At 37.8% G+C, this 18,932-nt stretch overlaps 1 pseudogene; it reads left to right on the top strand.

The window, feature by feature from the left end:
• Positions 1 to 18,384: 18,384 nt before the first annotated feature.
• LOC104994456 lies at positions 18,385 to 18,669 on the top strand (annotated as a pseudogene).
• Positions 18,670 to 18,932: the final 263 nt, after the last annotated feature.

Raw genomic sequence — 18,932 nt, 5'->3', positions numbered from 1 at the left:
TCCCCTTCTGCTCCTGCCTTCAATCTTTCCCAGCATCAGGGTCTTTTCCAATGAGTTAGCCCTTTGCATCAGGTGGCCAAAGTATTGCAACTTCAGTTTCAGCATCAGTCCTTCCAATGAATATTCAGGACTGATTTTCTTTAGGATTGACTGGTTAGATCTCCTTGCAGTCCAAGGGACTCTCAAGAGTCTTCTCCAACACCACAGCTCAAAAGGCAAATAATGATTACTAAATAGTAAGATCTTCTTTGTGCCTTCTATATTTTCCAAACTTTCAGTAGTGAACATTATTACTGTTACAGGACTTCCCAGGTGGCTCAGTGGTAAAAGAATCCATCTGCCAATGCAGGAGCTGCAGGTTCAATCCCTGGGTTGGAAAGATTCCTGGCGGAGGAAATGGCATCCCACTCCAGTATTCTTGCTGGGATAAGCCCATGGCCTGAGGAGCCTGGTAGACTCAGTCCATGGAGTTGCAAACAGTTGAATGTGACTGAGCACACATGCATTACTTTTATAATACTATTATTTATTTATCTAATTATATTTTAAATTTTATTCAAAATTTCACTCTATAATTTCCCTATATTTCATGTATACTCAACTATGTTTAATGTATTTTTCTATTGTACATATTTACTTTGGCTACTTTCCCAAAAAATTCTCAAACATCATTTTAAAAAACTTTTATCATAAAAAATCAAGTTAAAGGTTTATAAATTTGGATGAATATGTGACATTAAAGATCTAACCCCCAGAACTTCAGGGAGTTAAAAGTGTGCTGTGAACACAAGTGCCTATTTTTTTAATGCATGAAGGAGTTAATCAAGTTTTCTTAATTTATTTTTTAGTACAGAGATTTATAATATATTTTGCAATTACATCAGCCAAGTTCTTCTCTCCAACAGATATGTTTATCAAGTATTTTCATAGACATAATCATTATACACAATGACCAGGTCTTTCATTTGAGTAAGATAGGTAAGAAAGTTCACTGGAAAATATAGAATCCTGAGAAGACTAAGGAAAGCCAGGGGTATCACTATGTTATAAGACAATTGTTATGTTATTATTCTGCTATCCCACTATTCCAAGTTGATTTTTAAGAACGACAATGCTTATCTCACGTACTTTCTGCTTGAGCAGAAGTACTAGAAGACTTCTGAGAAAGCCCAGGCATCCAAATTTATAACTCAATTCCTCTAACTGGGAAAGTTTGAGTAAATAGCTAAACTTGTATTTGTTTCTTGAAACTTTATAGTGGAAAACTGTACTATACTGTCTTCAATCAAGCATAGTAATAAGACCATTAAATGATACCACAGCAGATAATTTTCCCAAGCTTCTCCCTCATTCAAATAGCCATAAATTAAAGTTCATACTGGACTGCAAAAGGTACTTGATTGGGTTGATTGCTCTGATTGAAAAGAAAACAGCCAGGCAGGGTTGAAAAATTCTGAGTTTGTCATCTTGTAGCAATTAGTGATACATAATAGGTGATAAATCCCTTCTTAGAACCAGGATTTTTTAAAGTTCTACTGGTTGCTTACTGATCTTATTTTTATTCTGTCCATTATTTTTTAAATTACTTTGATAACTGCTAGAGTTGCAACTCATCGGAAGAGTAATAGTTATTGTAGTCTATTGCTTCTTTGCACACACATCTCACTAATAGCTTCCTAAATCCACAGGGATAAAGTGAGGGAAATGTAGGATAAAAGTAATTTTCCCCTAATTTACAGCCCTCAGCTAGCTGAGGCTGAGTTCCATCAATCTTCTTTAATCGCTTGGGAAGAATGTTCAATAAAGGCTTACCCTCCTTTTTACTTAAATGATATCAATTGCTTTAATTAGCAAATGTTTTAAATATTCTTCTATTTATTTACCAGATACTCATAACCTGATTCCTACAAATTGGCAATGACGAGTAATCTGTGCAATGTTTGAGGATCTTAGTTACCCGTGTAAAAGGGGGCAAATACAAATTCTTCTGCATCTTAGTGATATTTTAAATTAACCTGGATATTCTAAGAAATACAATTGTGGGTGCTCTGTATCCGAAGTCCTGAGTTCAAACTCTAAAACTGGTAACTATTATAGAAATTCCATGTGTTGTGTGTTTAGTCGCTCAGACACTTTGCAACCCCATGAACTGTAGCCTACCAGGTCCTCTGTCCATGGGGACTTTTCAGGCAAGAACACTGGAGTGGGCCTATCCCTCCTCCATGAGATCTTCGCAACCCAAGGATCAAACCCAGGTCTCCCACATTGCAGGCAGATTCTTTATTATCTGAGCCATCAGGGAAGCCCAAGAATACTGGAGTGGGTGGCCTATCTCTTCTCCAAGGGATCTTCCTGACCCAAGATCAAAATCAAATCCTGTATTGCAGGCAGATTCTTTACCAGCTGAGCTACAAGGGAAGCCCAAAGAAGGCTCCTCTGTCCACAGGGATTCTCCAGGCAAGATACTGGGAGTGGGTTACCACGCCCTCCTCCAGGGAATCTTCCCAATCCAGGGATCGAACCCAGGTGTCCTGCATTGCAGGTGGATTCTTTACCATTTGAGCCATCAGGGAAATCCAAGAATATTGGAGTGGGTATTTTTCTTCCCCAGGGGAACTTCCCAACCTAGGAATCAAAATGGGGTCCCCTGCATTGAAGGTGGATTCTTTACCAGCTGAGCTACCTGGGAAGCCCAGACATTCTATAGCTCTCCTTTAAAGAAATAATATTTGCTTGTTTGTTTAAGGCAAAAAACAACTGAATATTTAAAATATCCTGCCTCAATGAGAAGCATTATATTTTAGAAAAATTAGTCTGATACAGTGAAAAAAACAATACCTTAGTCTGTGTGACAATGTATAAGTTACTTAACCTCTCTGAGTCTCAATTTCTGCATTTAATTATTGGCTTAAAGATAGCAGGATAGACTAAATGGTATCTGGAGGTAACAAATGGTATATGGAGTTATCATTTGGCTGTAGAAGCCCTGTTATACAAGCCCTGGAATTCAAACTTAAGGTCAAGAGAATAATACAGTGATCTGCAGGTTTGTAGAGTCATTTCCACAAGTTATTTTCTCTGCATCTCATTTGTGCCTTAAAGCCCCTTAGGTGATATCCAGGCTTAGACTGTTAGCTAAGACTACTTCTGCCACATAAAGAAACTGAGCCACAAAGAATTTAATACCTTTACCAAGATCACAAGCCTAGTAAGTTGAGTGACCATGATCAGCTCCTGAGCCTTTCAACTCCGAAGTCTAATAATACTTTTTCCACCGGACCACATTTTTTCTCACACAGATCTGATATCTAAATTTCTGAAATTGCATTTTCAAATACATTCTGTTAGCTTTTGAAAAATGCATACTTTTTAGTTTACTTGGAAGGTTATTTTACAAACCTCAAAAATGAAATTGAACAGTGAGGAATACGTCCTGGGTTTATAAGAGCCATCAAAGAAAAACTTTCCCAGCCTTCATATATCTCTAAAGATAATAACTGAAAGTCAGCTGTATATAGCTGAAGTATAAAATCAGGTTTAAAAATCCTCTCTCTTGCTACCTTAGATCTCTGTCATCTGGAGAGATGGTTCATGGACATGGTGATAGTATGAGTATAGCCAACTCACAGATTTCAAACCAATTAAGACATTCAGTCATGAAGTGAGGGACTAATCTAAGAAATAACCAACTAGAATAAATATATAGGAAAATTATATAAAAGGTAGATAAGAAGCCATCAGTTTGTTATAATCTTATGCCTTTCTATTAGACTCCCATGGCTGCTCAAGCTTTCACTAAGTTCCTTCTCCTTGGAGCTCTGTAGTGTATACACACTCTTCCACACAGGTTGTGACATTTTATTGTTGATGTTGAGTCACTAAGTCATGTCTGACTCTTTGTGACCCCATGGATTGCAGCATGCCAGGCTTCACTGTCCTTCACTCCTCCCAGAGTTTGGTCAAACTCCTGTCCAATGAGTCAGTGATACTATCTAACCATCTTATCTTCTGCTGGCCTGTTCACCTTTTGCCTTCAATCTTTCCCAGCTTCCAGGTCATTTCCAATGAGTTGGCTCTTCACATCAGGTGGCCAAAGTATTGGAGCATCAGCTTCAGTATCAGTCCTTCCAACAAATATTCAGGGTTGATTTCCTTTAGGATTGACTGGTTGGATATCCTTGCTGTCCAAGGGACTCTCAAGAGTCTTCTCCAGCACCACAGTTCAAAAGCATCAATGCTTCAGCACTCAGCCTTCTTTATGGTTCAACTCTCACATCCACATCTGACTACTGGAAAAAACATAGCTTTGACTAGATGGACCTTTGTCAGCAGTGAAGTCTCTGTTTTTTAATATGCTGTCTAGGTTGGTCAGAGTTTTCCTTCTGAGGAACAAGCGTCTTTTAATTTCATGGCTGCAGTCACCATCAGCAGTGATTTTGAGGCTGGATCACAGTCTTGCTGTGGTGAAGGGGCTGGTATAACTCAATGAAGCTATGAGCCACGTCATGTAGGGCCACCTAAGATGTCGGGTCATAGTGGAGAGTTCTGACAAAATGTGGTCCACTGGAGGAAGGAATGGCAAACCACTCCAATATTCTTGCCTCAAGAACCCCATGAACAGTATGAAAAGGCAAAAAGATATGACACCAGAAAGTGAGCACCCCAGGTTGGAAGTTTTCCAATTTACTACCGGGGAAGAGTGGAGAAATAACTCGAGAAAGAATGAAGAGACTGGGCCAAAGCAGAAATGACACTCAGCTGTGGATGTGTCTGGTGGTGAAAGTAAAGTCCAATGCTATAAAGAACAGTATTGCATGGGCTTCCCTGGTGGCTCAGATGGTAAAGCATCTGCCTGCAATATGGGAGACACTGGTTCGATTCCTGGGTCAGGAAGATCCCCTGGGAAAGGAAATGGCAATCCACTCCAGCACTCTTGCCTGGATTCAGATGACCATTATACCTACTACTGTGTGCAAGAATCCCTTAGAAGAAATAGAATAGCCCTCATAGTCAACAAATAAGTTTGAAATGCAGTACTTGAGTGCAGTCTCAAAAACAACAGGATGATCTTGATTTATTTCCTCAGCAAACCATTCAATATCACAGTAATCAAAGCCTATGCCCCAATCACTTATGCCAAAGAAGCTGAAGTTGACCAGTTCTATGAAGTCTTACAAGACCTTCTAGGACTTAACCCAAAAGAAAAAAAGGTTTCCTTTTCATCATAGGGGACTGGAATGCAAAAGTAGAAAGTCAAGAGATACCTGGAGTTTTGTCAAGAGAACATGCTGGTCATAGCAAACACCCTTTTCTACAACCTAAGAGACAACTCTACACATGGACATCACCAAATGGCCAATACTGAACTCAGATTGATAATATTCTTTGCAGCCAAAGATGGAGAAGCTATATACAGTCAGCAAAAATAAGACCTGGAGCTGACTGTGGTTCAGATCAAGAGCTCCTTATTGTTGAGACCTTATTACCCTTAAAATCCCCAACATGAATACCTGGCTTTGGAAACCATCTCCACATCCAGTCACACCTTTTACTTTCACAGTTCTCATTTATCCCTGCTGCTGCTGCTGTTGCTGCTAAGTTGCTTCAGTCATGTCCGACTCTGTGCGACCCCATAGATGGCAGCCCACCAGGCTCCCCCGTCCCTGGGATTCTCCAGGCAAGAGTACTGGAGTGGGGTGCCATTGCCTTCTCCAATCCCTTGGCTACTAAAGACATATCTCAGCCTTTGTGCTAGAGAAGATGTGTTTCAATTACCTTAATTAGCATTTAGGATTATCTTCTCCTGGGAGTTAAGTTCTATAGCACTATTAATCCAATGAATTATTAGCATAAATAGCTTTTCTAGAATAGTTTATTGTGGCCACACAATATTTTCTTGTGTAAGGAAAAAGTACTCTGATTTCTAAGTGTCTGTCTCCCAAATAATCTTGAAATATACCCTATTTATAAATCAGGAGCAGTCCATATTCCAGCTTGTGCTGCTCACTAAAATCACATCTTCCTTAACTACCCTGCTCTATTCTACTAGACTTTCCAAAACTCTTATTAAAGTCCTGAGTCTATAGCACATGCTCAAAAAATAAAAAACAGTGTTGACTGATCAAAATGCAGAGATGTTCTTCAAATGTAAGTCACAAGAAATCTTATAAATCACAGCTGTCCCAAAACAACAATTATACCAGCATATGTAGTCATTCAAGCTATGTAAACATTTCAGAGTACTCTCTCTCTCTCTGTATATATATATACAGAGAGAGAGAGCGAGAGAGAGAGAGCTCTTGAACTTACTGTTTTAGAAGAGTAAGCAGAAAGGCAAAACGGCATCAAACTTTTAAAGAGGTAGAGGGAGATAAGATAAAGACAGGAGACTGAGAGAGAATGAAACAGAGAATAGCATGTAGGGAAGAGAAAGTAAATAAGAGGAGAAACCCAGGGAAAAGGAGAGAAGCAAAGGGAAACAGACATTAAAATAAAGCTGAAATGCTATGAATAAAAATTACCCAAAGATGTGCAGTTATTGTTTCTTCTGCTGCTGCTGCTGCTGCTAAGTCACTTCAGTTGTGTCTGACTCTGTGTGACCCCATAGACGGCAGCCCACCAGGCTCCCCTATCCCTGGGATTCTCCAGGCAAGAACACTGGAGTGGGTTACCATTTCCTTCTCCAAGGCATGAAAGTGAAAAGCGAAAGTGAAGTCGCTCAGTCGTATCCGACTCTTAGCGACCCCATGGACTGCAGCCTACCAGGGTCCTCTGTCCATGGATTTTCCAGGCAAGAGTACTGGAGTGGGGTGCCGTATTGTTTCTAGACTTCCTTATTTTGGTTTCCACATCAAAGAGCAAGGAAAGGGGAATTAGAAACATAAAACAGAAAATATATGTAAAGGATGTTCCTGAAAGGGTATTTTTCTGGGAAAACTGAATTAGATTGCGGGTGTCTATTTCCCCAACCTTCCAGTTAAGTACTCCTTCCAGTTTCTTAGAGTCTATACCTCCTCCTGATCTGATTTTTAACAGAAATATTTGTGGGAAAGGTCCTAAGTTACATTCACACTAAAGTATAAAAGTCTAGTGTCCAGGGGAAATGATTAGAAGTAGTGTGTCCAAATAACTTCTTATCAAAACAAGAATACTTTTGAGAGTAAAAAGAGGTACTATTAATAATTATGCCAGGGAAATAGATGCAATGCAGGACTGGTCTGTTCGAAAGGGGAAGTGTGATCATTTCTTAGTAGGAGAGAGAAATTTGGGGAAAAGAGCTCTTCCCTGAGTCTCTAAAACCAGACAGGTTATTTATGCCATGTAGTGAAGACAGCTATACATCAGAGTCTCATATAGACCAAATTACTACACTGAACTACTTTGTATAGTCTCAGACTGTTATGTAACAACAAGACATATATCACTTCAAATTACAATCCTATCACAGAGTCATTCTAATATGTTCTGCACTCCTGAATACGTAATGTGATAATTTACAAGAGTGCTGGCTTGTATGGCTACAAATATCTGCCAATTAGCAGTGCAAATGGAAATGCTAGCAATTTCCTGATTTGCATTCATATGTGATTTAAAATAAACTGGATCAAGACCTCTCCTATTCTTCCTAATTATAGAAAGTTCATGTTAGAATGCAAAATATGTATTCTTAAAATAAACCAGAGACATTTCTAGCAAGTAGAACTTTTACAATAATATATGTGCTCAGTTGCTCAATCGTGTCCGACTCTGTGACCCCATGAACTGTTGTCTGCCAGGCTCCTCTGTCCATGGTATCCTCCAGGCAAGAATATTGGAGTGGGCTGCCATTTCCTTCTCCACAATAATATATACATACACATAATTCATTATATCTTTGAAGGTTAGGTCCACAAACAAACCACATAATCTGCCAGAAAATTTAATCTGTTGATACTGAAAATTGGCAAAAACATATATTAGGATTAATAATATAATTTTACTGCAAATCTAGGCTTTATAGAATATCCTTCTCTTCAGTATATATTTTTCTAAAATTTTCCTGCCCCCATTTCTTTAGCTGTCTTCAGGTTGAACTACTTTCATTGAAAAGAAGAGGACTAAAATAATGGCAGGATCATAAAACTTATTTCTATCAACCATACCTGATGTTCTCTTAATTTATAATAGACTGACCTATTCCCTGTAGGCTTTCTGCAAGATTCCTCTAAACTTCAAAATTAGCTCACCAGGTTCCTCTGTCCATGGGATTCTCCAGGCAAAAATACTGGAATTGGTTTCCATGCCCTTCTCCAGGGGATCTTCCCAACCCACGGATCAAACCCAAGACTCCCGCAGTGCAGGTAAAGTCCTGGTTGCGGTGTCAAAAATCAGCATACTTTACATTTAAGAAAATTTTTAAATGATACAATTAAAAAACATTAATTCATTATTTATTCAAATATATATATATATGTATCTGCATATTGGAATGAAGCAAACAACAAAATCATTGTCCCAATAGCATTTATGTGGCATAGAGGAAGAGCCAGAAAAAGTCAGAATTGCACTGTTCACATTTCTCTATTGTGCCAAATAGAAAAAAATTTAAACCATTCTAAATCTATATAAATTAAGTGATATAAAATGCCTAGCATACAATACATTCTTATTTGGGTCAGCAAAGGTAAGTAAAGGTGGGTAAACAGATTCTTATTTGCTGTGTACATGGACTACAAAGCTACCGGCTTAGATTTACAAATGTTAAGAGGGCTTTTCTCCTTCTTAAGCAGTTCAGTTTAAAAAAAAGACCTAACCTTTTAACATTGAAGTTTTATAATATATCATGATGCAGTTAAAAATATAATAATTCTGCTAAGTTCTCCACAAATAAGCAAAACAGTATAAACTATAAAGCACCAATATTATTTATCAAATAGCACAAAGATGATAACATGTACTATGGACCTGTCATTCACTGAAAAATAGACTGTTTAATGCTCTTCAGTTTCCCACAATTTCAATTCACACCTATCCCAGAGAATTCAGGAAGTAGAATTAAGCTGCTCTCTCAAGATGTCAAGCTCTTTAAAGTATTTTGTAAGAGAATTTGCATATTGAAATGAGTCCTGAGACTTGTCATTAACAGAGTGAGTTTTTAAACGGAGAATCTTTATGCAAATAGGATCAGCACTCTAAGATTAAAAACCAAGTTGGTGTCATTATAGAGTCACAAATTAAATCTTATTTCATCTTCAAGTGCCAGGGCCATGGCTACATTTGTTCACTTTTGTCTAAAACACAGAGATCTTGCAGAAGGTGTGGATGGCGCTGAAATTCAATCTCTGCTCTCTGCTCTCTAAATGCTACGCTCTGGTATAGGGCTGCAGCAGTTCAGTTCAGCTCAGTCACTCAGTCGTGCCTGATTCTTTGTGACCCCATGGACTGCAGCACGCCAGCTTTCCCTGTCCATCACCAACTCCCGGAGCTTGCTCAAATTCATGTCCATCATGTTGGTGATGCCATCCAACCATCTCATCCTCTGTTGTCCCCTTCTCCTCCTGCCTTCAATCTTTCTCAGCATCAGAGTCTTTTCCAGTTTGCATCAGGTGGCCAAAGTATTGCAGTTTCAGCTTCAGCATCAGTCCTTCCAATGAATATTCAGGACTGATTTCCTTTAGGATTGACTGGTTTGATTTCCTTGCAGTCCGAGGGCTCAAGTCTCTCCAACATCACAGTTCAAAAGAATCAATTCCTCTGCACTCTGCTTTCTTTATAGTCCAACTCTCACATCCATACATGACTACTAGAAAAACCATAGAAAAGCTATGACCAACCCAGACAGCATATTAAAATGCAGAGACATTACTTTGCCGACAAAGGTCCGTCTAGTCAAAGGGCTGCAACAGCCTCCAGGAAAAGGACGTCTCTTTCCAATTATCTTTCTAGAAAATCTTCTAGGGAGATTTTTATAATTCTGCCAAAGATTCTGCATAGACTAGCAGAACCTAGACAAGTACCACCTATCATACAACTGAAATCAGCAATAACTCCATAAAGAAGGTTCCACAGACCAAGCGTTTTTCTTGTCAAGCATCCAGGATTAATTTTGTAAATAAGAGTTGAAATTCAAATAATTAGTTTCCGTAACTGTAAGCCTAAAAGAAGAAAAAATTTTTCAGAGGTGAAAATATGCTTTGTACCAAAAGATGATGCTACTAACCACTTAGCTACATGTTTCAGAGAAGGTTTCTCCTTAGCAGTAATGAATGACTGGACACAAAGTCACATGTAATCTATCGCCAAGTCTCACTTGTGATCAGCATCGTAGACCTGGGAGAGGCCATAGAGAATAATCCATTTGAATAAATGGACTGAAAGAATTAAGTCAGTTATCTTGACCTCAGAAACAATGTGACCTAAATTTTGAACTAATCTAGCATCTAATTCAGCTAAATATCCCTAAAGATACCCTGTATTGGTATCCCCTTGAGGGCCTAGGCTCTTAATCACCACTCTCTGTCCCTAGCTCCCAGCACAGTACTGTGCATGTAGATTCAATAAATGTTAGCTGAACAAATAAGAAACATTCAGAAATAGTCATTTAATGATTCTTAATATCCATATAGTAAGCTCAACAGTGAAGGTAATTAAAATCCTGTTTTGGAATATAACCTCATTCCCTTCTGATAGGTTCTCAATTAAATTATATAAATATTTATTGAATACCTATTAAGTATAAGGTACTACACACCTAAAACTATGAGGAAAACAATGATAAATTCATTAAAAAATGCCTCTTTTAAGGTGATTATTGTTTCATTATGGTGACAGAGGTACAAAGGCTGAGTGCATCAACTAGCATGTTGCCATTTTCTACCAATAGTAAGTCTAGAAACCTACAGACAACAGAATTTATTTCAAAGCCACCTTAGAAACTTGAGCTGAGTTGCTATAGTTCACTTTGAACCAAAGTGAATAGCAAGAGCTTCAACTTTAGTGAGGGGAGTTTGTTGAACATTGTCACCTCAGATTTCCCAAGATTCCTACACTCAGTTGTTCTCCCAGGGAAGACAGAGTAAATGCCATGGTACCGAAAAATAGAGTGATTATCAAGGCGATAAGAATGGAAGATCTTTCATCAGGAAGATGAAATAGGAAAAAATAGGGAGCCCCAACTACTGCCCAATGGAACTGGAAGTATGTTACAAGCTTCTTGCACCCTGGTTCTTTTCCATGTCCCAGGGCCACTGCCACCTCCAGGAGGATTTACAAGACTTTATGCCCAGTAATTGATACTTAACCTTCTAAAATGCAACAGTATGATCCTTGAGCATCTTATGCCTTTTGTGCAAAATTTAAAACTGATTTAATTACACAATGGCCTGTCAACACTACAGCACACTTTGAGAAACAAATGCAATAAATTATCTTGAGTAGGATTGGTTTCAACTTGCTCTTTGCCCAATTTGAATAACAATCATCTAGCAAGAACAGTTCATATTATGATATTGGCATATCTCACTACGATTTCATTTTAATGAGAAAATTGCATTGTGAGATTGATGTTGCCTTTGAATTATAGGTTCTTAGCATTCTGCATTTGGGTTATCTGATTCTTTGAACCATAAGTCAGAATGCTGCACAGTGAAATTGACTGAGGCAGTTGGCTAACAATACAGTGCAGACACACACACACACACACCATTCAAAATATTACTGCATTTGGCAATCATTCATAAATGTAATATGCATTTCACAATTTCATATTCTCATCACAGAGAATATAATGAAAAAGAAAATGTCACATGATTAATCATTTCTCCTGACAAAAAGTTTAATAGAAAAGGGAGAATGTTGTATTACCAATGTAAATCAGTAATTATGGCCTTAAAGTTATATTTCCATGGCTATGTTCAAGAGAGTCTAAATCTCCCCGCTCCATAAGCATCAGCTGGTTTTGAGATAGCTCCAAGAATGTGACAAAGCTCAAGAACAGCAAAAAAAAATTATAAGAATGACTAATGCAACAAATGACTTACTCTTAATAATACATTCTTTTTAAGAACAGATTTTAATAAATTCAAACACTAATGCAAAAACTAACTTTCCAAATGTCAAGAACAGACAATACATTATTTTTCTTTTAAAATAAACAATTTTTAGGATAACCCAAGAAAAAAGAAGTAAAACTGGAAGCAATGTGAATATAAAATGGTTCATTATTAAATGAAATGGCCTGACTATAGGATATGCTCCAAATTCAATAAGCAGAAGATTACAGTTTTCACTAATAAGAAGAAAGCAATTTCCTCTTAAAAGAAAGATCAGAAAGCTTTGTCAGTTTCAGATCCCAAAGCTAATATATCTAGTTTGCATCAAACTGAAAACAGGAAAAAGGAAAAATAGTGAGCAGTTATAAAAAATCAATATAATTGAAGAAAAGACCAAAAATCAAAAAGAGGTATTGGATTGTGTTTAAGGCAGAGATAATATTGATTAGAAGATGAAATAAAATACTAAAAATATAAGTTTAGTCCTATAAGTTATTTGGGAATTTCAAAGCTAAATACAAATTGTAATTCTGTTCCTTTAATAGAGGCCTTTAATATAGGAGGCGTTAAGCTAACATGATGGCATTGGACTAAAAATGCATATCAAGAACTGAAAGAAAATAATTAATTTGGCTTTCTTCCATTCCACAGATCCAAGTGAGAACATATGCCAAAGAAACCCAGAGACAAAAGACAACTGCTATTCCCAAAGAGATTCATCCTTGATTTGAAAAAATATCTGCAGAGGCAGAAAAGGCAGTGGATTGGGCACAGAGGTGGGTGATAATGAACAGCAATGGGAAAAACAGCCACAAAAATATTCCCAGAACATTCCAGTTGTTTTGACTCCTCAACCAATCACTTGATTATACAAAGAAATACTAATAATCTGTATATCGTGGACTGAAAAGTAAAAATAGCATAGAAAATGTTAAATCTCTATCTTTGAAGAAAGTTATTGAAGGATTTTAATGGCACAAAACCTAACATTTTGGTCTCAATTAAATAATTGGAAATACAAAAACCATAGAAACAAAATACTATAAACTATAGGGTAAGAAGAGAACAGAAAGTTCCCAGCCAGGGATTTTGTGGCAGCTGAGAGCTGTGCGCTGTGATGTGCAGCAGGGCCGTGGGATTAGACACAGCTCCTGGAGGGCTGCTGTAAATTATACACCAGCATATGTACAAGGGGAAGAAGCAGCCCATTAGTAAACCTTTCAAATATAGACGGGCTCCCAAGAGGTTAGTTTGTACATTATTCACAGAAATAACTTTGACTGCACAAAGATTTGTGGAGCATTTCAATTGCCCTGAGATAATTAAGAATTTGTTCAGTGAACAAAAATGGAAACCTTAAAATCACAGTGGCTGAACAAATTATTCCAAAATGGCTTCATTTATTTGATAGTAAAATAAATCTGGGCAAAAATTAACAGGAGGTTCAACTGTGGTCACTTAAAAAACTGTCTGAAAGAATACAAAACAAAGAACAGAGAGCCATTGAGTTGTTGTGTTCCCCCTTCAAAGAAGGCTAGAGAGCCTCCATTGATAATTACAACACAACATGTACCATATCTGATTGAATTTCAATGTATTTCTTGGCTTGTAACTTGGAAACTTCTCAAAATAGATTCCCTATAATCATAGCATTGGTACAATCTGCTATAATGCTCAATAAAGCAGTTGCGCTTGGACAATAAGCAACATACAATATTCATTTCTGCTCTGTGACTGAATGGCTGACTCTGGCTAAAAGTCTTCTGGTTAAATGTGGCTTTGAATAATCAATTCACTGTGCTTTAAAAGAGAGTGCTGGATGTATGAAATGAAGAATTGTTTTCACTTAAACCAAGTTCCATTAATGCATCTTAAGTGTATTATCCCTGTGCTTATGAGGGAAATATTCTTGATGCAGCATAGAGAGAAGCTACTTTCATCATATATTTAAAGGAGACACATGGAACTCACACAAGCAGAGTATTCTGTTATGCAAAAGAACAGCTACAAATATAGACATCAAGACAAAAATGAATTTAAAAAGCAAAGACAAGCACACAACTGAAAAATAAATGGGATCAGAAAAGTCAGAGAGCAAAAGTTCAGGAGTAAAGCATACATGTTTTCAGTATCTAACTACTTTCCAACTTTTTTTCACAATATCTTTATGACTTCTCAATTTTTCTTCTAGGAGAAGTTTTTGATAACAAATATACTAACATTATCACTGACCAAGACATTAGATCATACTTACTAGCTGTAGTAACAGATAATGTCCCCTATTCACAGGGCTTTTTCCTCTAACCAGGTTACATTTCAAAAGCCAAAGATGTCAGAGGAGAAAACCCCTGGGGTCAGAGTTCAGATCATTATTCTTCCTCTGACTTCTTTTAGTGCCATGAGTGAATTACATAATCACCCACAGAACAAAGAAAAATGGAGAATATCACTGGAGCTTGACACATAAGCCTAAAACCATACCTGTTGCCCATTCCTTGAGTCTAGTAACACCATCCACAGTGTTGACTCCAAAATTCCCAAAAGTCACTTGCTCACTCAAATCTAAAGCTAGGATTATTTCATTAGCATAGTAAGTAATTCGGGTCCAGCAGACCCGAATGAAACCATTACAGCTTACATTTCAAAAGCTTCTTTTATAATTAATGTTTTGTTATGTATTCAAACAGAGAAGGATTAGTATTAGTAGTAAACTACAAAATATTAGTGGTTAAACATATCCTAGGATTTTTCTAACATACACCAATCAAAATGATCATAATATTTTCTCTACTTCCTTTCAGTTTATGATACTTAATATTCTATTCTAAATGGTGATAAGACTTAGGCCAGTTCAAGAAGATCCATGTCGATTTTTTGCAGCTGTAAACATCATCTCTATTTTTAATTCCTCAAAAATAGATCTGTGTAATCAATCCTGACCTTTGCGTAAAATCACTCTATTTCCAACTGTCAACTGGGCATCATCACTGACTGGTTCATCTTCTCCAAACTCTAGATTCTATTTCCAAACATAATTGTCTTCCCTCTTTGAATCGACTCAACTTCTTCTAATTTGAATAATATATGAAAATGAATAGAACAGTTCCTGGCATATTAACCAGTGCTTCCTAAGAGTTAGTTTCTTTTATCAAATTCCCTATTTCTATAATACCCTACAATCCTGTTAGTTCCCAAACTTAATATGTCAGATCTTAGGCTATACCTTCTGCTCTATTGTCTTTATCAAGTCACTAGCACTTCTCTATTCCTGCTTCTTCTATTGTAAGCCAGCTTTCTTCACACCTGGATTACTGCATTGTTGCTATTGTTGTTTAGTTGCTCAGTCGTGTCTGACTGTTTTGTGACCCCATGAACTGTAGCCTGCCAGGCTCCTTTGTCCTTGGGATTTTCCAGGCAAGAATCCTGGAGTGGGTTGCCATTTCCTCCTCCAAGGGATTTTCCCAACCCAGGGATAGAACCCATGTTTCTTGCATCAGCAAGGCAAATTCTTTATCAGTGAGCCACTGGGGAAGCCCAAGGATTGCTGCATTAGCATTCTATTACCTCCATCTAAATTCACTTATTCCCATCCTGTTTCTTACCACCTGCAATCTGACATTTCTCAGTTCTCAGATTAATGTTAATAAAGATCTATTTTCACATATTGTTCTTTTTTACAAAACTTACAGCAGACATGTATCATATAGTAGTCTGAATATGTATGTAAGAGACAGGCTAAATAGCCTGTCTTAAATAAATGGCAAGGCACCAGTATTACATGATGGAATTCCTTCCTGGCATTTCTTGGGAAATTTATGTTTGCCAAATCCTCCCCCTCAAAAAAATCAGTTAAGAAATCAAAAAGGTAAAAGACAAAAAATTATTATAATTCTCATGAAAAAATTATAGCTTAACAATTAACATAGAGATATTACTAATGAGCAGGAAACACTGATATCAAGTTGAAAGTAAGAGAGAAAATATGTTCAGTTAATCTTGCTTGGAGCTGAAGCCGTTCCCTTGCTCTGAATGTATATGTATTCATGTATTCTTCTCTACTGCTAATGGTTAATCATTCTTTCAAATAAAATAAATATTAATATGTTTACATGCATATTATACTGTAAACATATCAAAAAATAATGAGTGAAAGCCCCAAAATAACAGATAATAGAAGCAAAATAATAGCTTAAACAGGCAATTTTGACAGGAGATTCTCTGTGTGCTATTAATATTACTTGGAGATCCAAACTTTATACCATTTGAACACTACCCAATAATGTTTACTGGCATTTTACAGTGTTTAAATATTTACTGTAGGCTATTAGACTTGTAAGTACTCCTAAATTAATATTTCCTGTACAACTTCTAAAGAAATCCATGCTGCACTTAGTTGCTCAGTCATGTCCAATTCTTTACAACCCTATGGACTGTAGCTCACCAGGCTCCTCTGTCCTTGGGGATTCTCCAGGCAAGAATATTGGAGTGGGTTGCCATGCCCTCCTCCAGGGGATCTTCCAACCTAGGAATCAAACCCAGGTCTCCTGCATTGTAGGCAGATTCTTTACTGTTTGAGCTACCAGGGAAAGTAACATAAAACACATGAAGTATATTAAGTATGAAGTATTTTAAGACTTCAGGTGGCAAGAATACACAGAAAACTATACAAAAAAGATCTTCACAACCCAGATAATCACGATGGTGTGATCACTCACCTACAGCCAGACATATTGGAATGAGAAGTCAAGTGGGTCTTACAAAGCATCACTACGAACAAAGCTACTGTATGTGATGGAATTCCAGGTGAGCTATTTCAAATCCTGAAAGATGATGCTGTCAAAATGCTACACTCAATATGCCAGCAAATTTGGAAAACTCAGTAGTGGCTACAGGATTGGAAAAGGTCAGTTTTCACTCCAATCCCAAAGAAAGGCAATGCCAAAGAATGCTCAAACTACTGCAAAATTGCACTCATCTCACACGCGAGTACAGTAATGCTCAAAATTCTCCAAGCCAGGCTTCAACAGTGTGTGAACTGTGAACTTCCAGATGTTCAAGCTGGATTTAGAAAAGGCAGAGGAACCAGAGATCAAATTGTCAACAACTGCTGGATCACAGAAAAGCAAGAGAGTTCCAGAAAAGCATCTATTTCTGCTTTATTGACTATACCAAAGCTTTTGACTGTGTGGATCACAATAAACTGTGGAAAATTCTGAAAGAGATGAGAATACTAGACCACCTGACCTGCCTCTTGAGAAATCTGCATGCAGGTCAGGAAGCAACAATTAGTACTGGACATGGAACAACAGACTGGTTCCAAATCAGGAAAGGAGTACATCAAGGCTGTATATTGTCACCCTGCTTATTTAACTTATATGCAGGTTACATCATGAGATATGATGGGCTGGACAAAGCACAAGCTGGAATCGAGATTGCTGGGAGAAATATCAATAACCTCAGATATGCAGATGACACCACACTTATGGCAGAAAGCAAAGAACTAAAGAGCATCTTGATGAAAGTGAAAGAGGAGAGTGAAAAAGCTGGCTTAAAGCTCAACATTCAGAAAACGAAGATCATGGCATTTGGTCCCATCACTTCATGGCAAATAGATGGGGAAACAGTGATAGACTTTATTTTGGAGGACTCCAAAATCACTGCAGATGGTGACTGCAGCCACGAAATTAAAAGACACTTGCTCCTTGGAAAAAAGTTATGACCAGCTTGGATAACATATTGAAAAGCAGAGACATTGCTTTGCCAACAAAGGTCCATCTCTCAAGACTATGGTTTTTACATGTGAGAGTCGGACTATAATGAAAGCTGAGTGCTGAAGAATTGATGCTTTTGAACTGTGGTATTGGAGAAGACTCTTGAGAGTCCCTTGGATTGCAAGAAGATCCAACTAGTCCATCCTAAAGGAAATCAGTCCTGAATATTCATTGGAAGGACTGATGTTGAAGCTGTAACTCCAATACTTTGGCCACCTGATGCAAAGAGCTGACTCATTTGAAAAGATCCTGATGCTGGGAAAGATTAAAGGTGGGAGGAGAAGGGGACGACAGAGGATGAGATGGTTGGATGACATCACCGACTCAATGGACATGAGTTTGAGTAAACTCCAGGAGTTGGTGATGGACAGGGATGCCTGGCCTGCTGCAGTCCACGGGGTCGCAAAGAGTTGGACACTGAGCGACTGAACTGAACTGAACTGAAGATATCAGAAATTCCCAAGAGTTCTGTGAATTTCAATTTCTTATTCCTCAATCTCAAATATTAACATCTGTCAAGAATTTGAGGAGGGCTTCGCGTCTGGGGAAAAACTGGTGGCAGCTGGTGGCAGCGAGGGCATATCATGGAGCATCTTGAAGGTGTCATCAACAAACCAGAAGCAGAGTGTCCCCACAAGAGCTGCAGCTCCATTATTTCAAAATGCATGATTATGATGGCAATAATCTGCTTGACGGCCTAGAACTCTCCACGGCCATCACTCATGTTCATAAGGAGGAGGGAAGTGAGCAGGCACCAATGAACGAAGATGAGCTGATCAACTTAATAGATGGTGTTTTGAGAGAGGATGACAAGAACAATGATGGATACATCGTCTATGCCAGGGGAATTTTCAAAATCCCTGCAGTAGACCCGATGTGGCCATCTCCCAGTTAAATGCAAATCTGACCCATTATAATGTGATCAGACACTTTATGTAATGCAAAATAACTCATTTCCCAAAATACTGCTTTGGTATTTTGGTAAAAACCTGTAGCAACTTGTTATACTGGGGTGAGAAAGAGAAATCAAGAGAAATGAAAAAGCAGAGGAATGGGACCGACTGTAGTCCCCAAGTACTGTTAAATATCTTATTGGACAAGAGCTTGATAAAAAAAAATCCTTTTAAGAATA

This window comes from Bison bison, unplaced genomic scaffold (assembly GCF_000754665.1).
Source record: "Bison bison bison isolate TAMUID 2011002044 unplaced genomic scaffold, Bison_UMD1.0 scf7180017864259, whole genome shotgun sequence".
In the NCBI taxonomy this organism is placed as follows: Eukaryota; Metazoa; Chordata; class Mammalia; order Artiodactyla; family Bovidae; genus Bison; species Bison bison.
This window is presented reverse-complemented; position numbering and strand designations above follow the sequence as displayed.